We start from the raw sequence: 6,347 nt of genomic DNA, 5'->3' as shown, positions 1-6,347 counted from the left end.
ATTTGCTGCACTTTTCTCTTTAGCTTTCTAAACCATAAGGATAATCTTAGTATAACTGATTCTAAATAGCCAGCTTGAAAATACTGTGATTCAGCATATGATAAATGGGTGAGATTTAAGTTACATTTGATGTAATTTTTAAAAATGTTACACCACCTAAAACTATTTATTAGATTAATAATTTGAAAGCTCATTATTAGATTATATATTCTTTATGTTCTATGTGTACGAAATTTCGTACCAATTGGACGTAATTTATTATTTTATTAATAAAATCATCTTTGATGCATAATCTTAATTTACAAAAACTTGAACTTTAAACATTTGATTGATTACATAGTTATTGATTTTTTATTGTCTTTAAATTTGAAAAATATGAAGAATATACAAAGATAATATAATCCAATGATAAATCTGTCAAAGTTTGCATCAAATAAAAAATATTGAAGGGTGTAATTAGTGTAAGATTTAAAATGATTGAAGGGTGTAAGTGTAACATTTAAAATTATACTAGATATAACTTGAAATATATCTGTATAAAATGTATGTTTGAATCATTTGACACATTAATTTAAAGTATAGTTTGATGATGAAAAAGAGAACAAACTACAATCTAATGCATTGATTTGGTCTTGCATTGATTTTTATGATTTTTATCCCTTAATAATAATAATAATAATAATAATAATAATAATAATATTTAATAATTTTACATATATTTATATCAGTTATTAATTTATGTGTATTTTTACTATTATGACAAAATCTAGTATGCAATAAAATCTCACAATATTTTTACAAAATCATTATCTTATTTGTGGTGAGTCTTCATATAATCTTTTTCATTTATATTTCATTTTATTTCAATCCCCCCCCCCCCCACCCCCAAATCCCACCAGGATTTTGAGAGAGAGAGAGAGAAAGAAAAAAAAAAACTACAAATTTAATTAATCTGACTTAAAACCATTAAAATATTATAATTTTGGCCTCCTCAACTCTTACATCTGGTTCATAAAAACCTATTAAAGTTATATTTAATGCAAAGAACACCAGTGAATGATCAAGCTCATAGCTGCAACGAACTCCAGTTAAAAATCAACCCTCAACACTCTCTCTCTCTCTCTCTCTCTCTCTCTCTCTCTCTCTCTCTCTCTCTCTCTCTCTCTCTCTCTCTATATATATATATATATATATATATGTTTGAACTTTGATGGGGTGTTTGGTAGAATAGTTTGAAAATTGTTGTTTGTAGTTTTTTGAAATACGTGTGGGTGAAAAAGTGTGTTAAAATGCGTGAAATGCTGTTTAAAAACTAAAAAATGTTGTTTGAAAATACAAACCAAACAGCCCTCAATCTTTGATAGTGATTTTTTTTTTTTAAATATTTACAGTGAGGTGTTATTGAATGTTTGATAAAATATGTAGTTTTAAATAATATTAGTTTAATGATTGGCCATGGGTTTCTTTTACATAAAGAAATTAAGTTCAAAAAATATGTACTGTAAACTGTAAAAGCCTATATTTACACCTTCCAATAATATATTGTCAAATCAGTTTTGTCTAAAGGTAATAATAAGGTCTAAAACACTAGATCACACTCTCATTACATCATATATATTCCGAATATTTTTTTTTAAAAAATAATGTGTACACTAGAGAAGAGAAGCTAACAAAGTCATCGCCTTTGATTGAGACAAGCTTTGTCAAGAGATGGCGGAGCGAACATGCTGCCTGTCGGGGATGTTTTGCGACAATGGCCAAAATGGTGGAACAATCCTAAATTCTCCTTGGGTTCTTTAGAAATGTTTATCTATGAAACTAAGTCCAAAATTTCAAATGTATGATGAACAAATGTCAATGATCTTTTAACAAGAGAGAAATAAAAAATGCTTATAACAAAAATGCAAAAAATAAACTTAGAACATCAAGTCTGAAACTTCAACTCATAGATAGCAGGAAGAGAAAACTAAGAGGATAGGTTCCTCTGTACTGGTATTTCCCCTCACAAACTTCAAAATAGTGAGAATCTTTGCTACTTGAATGGGGTTTTACTCAAAAATTTCAACTATAAGGGAGCTTATTTTTGAACTGAAGAAAGTTTTGTACTTGCATTGAGATAATGACTGGTTTTAAACTAAAAGATGAGGCTATGGACCTCCAAGGTGCTAAATTAATGTTGGTACAATTTGTCTTTTGTTTAGATAAAAGATTGGCTTGCTTTTAAGCATAATTGAGGAAATAAAGTGGCTTAATCTTATTGGCTGCCCTTTCCTAGTCATGGTAGGTTCTTGAAGGTTGCAATATGTGGCTACAACAGATGAGACTAGCCAATTAGAGTTAGTTATGTTTTTTAGGCAAAAAAATATGTAGGGCAAATTACTTGGGCCACAGACAGCACGAGCATAAGACCTTATTTGGAGTTGAAATTTCAGGTACAAGACCTCCTTCATGACCCTAAGGTGCTACTAGCGTCCCTAGCCCGCTTTGTAGCATGCATGAGTTAGGCTTATGCAAAATTCCAAAAGGAAACAAACCATGCCCTCCAAAACATAGTTCTTCAATTTTCCCAATATGTCATATGAGTTTAGGTCATGCTTAAAAGAAGAAAATAAAATAAAACACATGGATTAAGCCCACAAAAAAGTTGATCTTGGCCGAATCGAGCTTGTAGATGTGTTGTTAAAATGAGTGAAAATGATAATCAACATGGTTAATTTGCCACTAAACCCACCATTACCAAGGCCTTTTATTGTCTCGCTTCCATATGATATTAACTATTTTTTACAACTATATATATATATATATATATTTCAAACAACAGCAAAACTTTAATCCCAAAATTTGGAGTCGAATATAAATCCTCAACAGATTAAATTGAGTGACTAAAGTGAACCATACTAATGCATCGAGGTTTGTATCATCCCCCAATACGCTCTCTATAATACATCATTGTATATTAATTCAAGGCATTTAAAAAAGTACGTCCCTAAGTATTCAATGTTTCTTATGAACAGGGTGCTATCCCATGCTCAACAATAATTGATAATTCTTGTACTATTTTCATTCATAACACCAATGTATTTTTTCTTAAATTTCTTAAGAGAAATCTTTAATCCTACTCTAAAAGATACATTGAAGTAAAGAACAAACTAAGAATATGAGCACATTCTAAGATGAAATAAATTTTAGCATAATAAATAAAAAAGAAAAAGTCGCTAGCTTAGCATCTTGGAAGATTTTTCATCAAATTAAATAGGTTTGTATATATGTTACATTTTTATAATATGGTATATGATTTTTATCAACAACTTTTATAGATAGGTTGAAATTCCATGTTAGTGTTTACAGATTATGCTTATCAGGCATTAAAGGTGAATTTTCACAACCACTAAAAATAAAAATCCACTCCCTAAGGGATTATAACAATCATCCATGGCCTGATTTGTTTTCTGTAAACTTCTATATCTCTTAATCTCAAAGATATCGCGTCATCTTTTAGTTTTAGGTTTGTTGTTGTTGTTGTTGTAGACATAGCACTTTTCTAATGATAGCTTATAAAGTTTCAATTGTGATGTAATAGTGCGGAATGTTTTCCCTATATGAGTATATTATATAGTAAGCGAGATATTTGTATCATTTTTTTTTTGTCATCACATGATTGTTTGTGGTTGATATCAATATTTTCTTGTGGATTTAATTTGTTGTGGTTTTCATTTGGTGCTTTGTTCTACGCAGTCTATTTTCTTTGAAAGCAAAATTTGTTGCCAAATGAAATTGGATACACAAGAAAAAGATCTAAAAAGGTTTTTACTTGTGGGAAAGATTATAATATTTGGCTAAATTAGAACACTTGGTCCAAATTCCTATGTAAATCTATCTTTACTCAAGGCTGTTTCACTTTTTAAAAAGGTTCAGAAATTTGGATTGTTTTTCATTAATGAATTGGGATTTTGGCTTAATTTTGTTTTCAAATCTAATCAAGTTTGTTAGGTTCTAAAGGTTTAGGATTTTATGTATTTAGAACTCTAATGTGTAATATTGGCAAACCATGATCAAAACAATACGTTTAGTCTTGTTTAGGCTTGCACAAAGTATGTTTATTTGTAAAACTGGAATTGAGTGATTGCAGATTTATTGGACTAAATCTGTAAGGTTCGATCGATCGAAAATTAGACTCGATCGATCGAACCACGTACAGATTTATTTTTCCGCAGAGTTCCAGTTCAGCCCAAACTCTATTTAAACGTCTTGGGGTTCAAGTAAAACTCTCCTATATATAAGGAAAACCCTAGAACGTTTTTGGGACTTTTAAGAGAGAGATTAGAGTGCCTCTTGTGCCTCCTTTTATTTTTAGGGTTTTTGTACCCAAACCTCTCTAAGCCTTTGTTGCTCATATTGCTGTTTATGTGAATCTCTTGTGAGATCTTTGAGGAGCTTTCCTTCACATAAACTTAGGGTTTTCAAGGTGGAGATATTATCAAAACCTTGATGATCATTCAGTTGCAGATTCAAGAACTTAAAGAAAAACAAGCGTGGGTGCTTGTACTTGATTGAAGAGTCTAAGAAAGAAGGAGTCCATGGATTCGGAGCTTGCACGTGGTCGTGTCAGTAAGTTCTACTGGTGGGTAGCATTAGGAAGTCAAGCGGGGAGCTTGTAGTCTTTCTGTATGAACTTCGATTCTTTCGCATAGTGGATTTAGGTTTACCTTGAGGATAGCTAGGTCAAATCCTTCCCAGATTTTTACCGTGTGGTTTCCTGGGTCATCGTATCTTGTGTTCATTTATTTTCCGCTACTTTATATCTTGATATGATTATTTGATTGCTTTAACCTAGAATTGCATAATTTGACTAAGTAACAACTTGACTAATTAATCTAGGCTAACCAATTTGGTTGTTTTAAGGGGTCTAAAACCGTTCAAAGTTGTATAAGTTAGAGTTGAGTTTAAGTTACACCTAGTGTAACTTTAAGTAATATTATACCACTCAATATTTTTTTTAATTGAATGTGAATTTTGACAAATCTACCATTAAATTACATTATCTTTGTATATTCTCCATGCTTGCAAAATCTCAAAATGATCAAAGATTAATTGTGATTTCATCAATCAGTTGTTTAAAATCAAGTTTTTGTAGTTTAAAATAATGCATAAAAGATGAATTTATGGATTGAATGATAAATAACATCCAATTAACATGAAAATTGGCATGAATGTTAAAAACATATAGATAATGTAATTCAAATGGTGAAATTTTCAAATGTGAATTCTATCAATTCAGGAAGGTTACACATGGTAGCAAGAATCCATATATGAGAATAAAAGATGCCAAAATTAAACAATGTGTATCATGAGTCTACGACAAAAGGCTTCAGAGTGGCTTAGCTTTCTTAGAGCTTATAGAGTCACCTCTACATTCTACGGCCTAAATGCAACCTTGACGGCAGAGTATGTGGCAGTTTTATGCATGTTGAAGGTTTAAATATCATTTGTAAATAAATTTTCCTCTAGTCTGCTAGGCATTTTATGTATCAACGTACTCTTCATTTATCTTTGTTCCATCCATTTGAAATCTGTCTTTGGTTTCTTCCATATGCTGCTGACTTTAAACATGGCCAGCACTGTCATTCATAAATACATACAATATGCAGCGCAGATATGGGGGTTTATAAGTCATCCAAAATTGGACATGTTTACTTTTTGAAAGCTTTACTTTTTGAAAGCTTGATCGCTGATCGCTACCGCACAATGACAAAAATTGGTGCAAACGTTAGAGCTTGGCCAGACCCAAGTCTGAAAACCATCAATTCAGCAAAGTCACACATGGTAGCAAGAATCCATATATGGGAGTAAAAGATGCCAAAATTAAACGAAGTGTCAGAAGTGGGATTTGAACTCACGCCCACTCACGAAGACCAAAATTAAACAAAGTGTCAGAAGTGGGGATTTGAAGCCACGCCCTCTCACAAAGACCAGAACTTGAGTCTGGCGCCTTGGACCACTCGGCCATCCTGACATTTGCTGCACTTTTCTCTTTAGCTTTCTAAACCATAAGGATAATCTTAGTATAATTGATTCTAAATAGCCAGCTTGAAAATACTGTGATTCAGCATATGATAAATGGGTGAGATTTAAGTTACATTTGATGTAATTTTTAAAAATGTTACACCACCTAAAACTATTTATTAGATTAATAATTTGAAAGCTCATTATTAGATTATATATTCTTTATGTTCTATGTGTACGAAATTTCGTACCAATTGGACGTAATTTATTATTTTATTAATAAAATCATCTTTGATGCATAATCTTAATTTACAAAAACTTGAACTTTAAACAGTTGATTGATT

At 31.2% G+C, this 6,347-nt stretch overlaps 1 non-coding gene across 1 annotated transcript; it reads right to left on the bottom strand.

The window, feature by feature from the left end:
- Positions 1–5,928: 5,928 nt before the first annotated feature.
- TRNAL-CAA (transfer RNA leucine (anticodon CAA)) lies at positions 5,929–6,013 on the bottom strand. The gene has a single exon. It is a non-coding gene; the product is annotated as a tRNA-Leu (tRNA).
- Between the last annotated feature and the right edge of the window lie 334 nt (positions 6,014–6,347).

This window comes from Quercus suber, unplaced genomic scaffold (genome assembly GCF_002906115.3).
Source record: "Quercus suber isolate HL8 unplaced genomic scaffold, Cork oak 2.0 scaffold_47, whole genome shotgun sequence".
In the NCBI taxonomy this organism is placed as follows: Eukaryota; Viridiplantae; Streptophyta; class Magnoliopsida; order Fagales; family Fagaceae; genus Quercus; species Quercus suber.
This window is presented reverse-complemented; position numbering and strand designations above follow the sequence as displayed.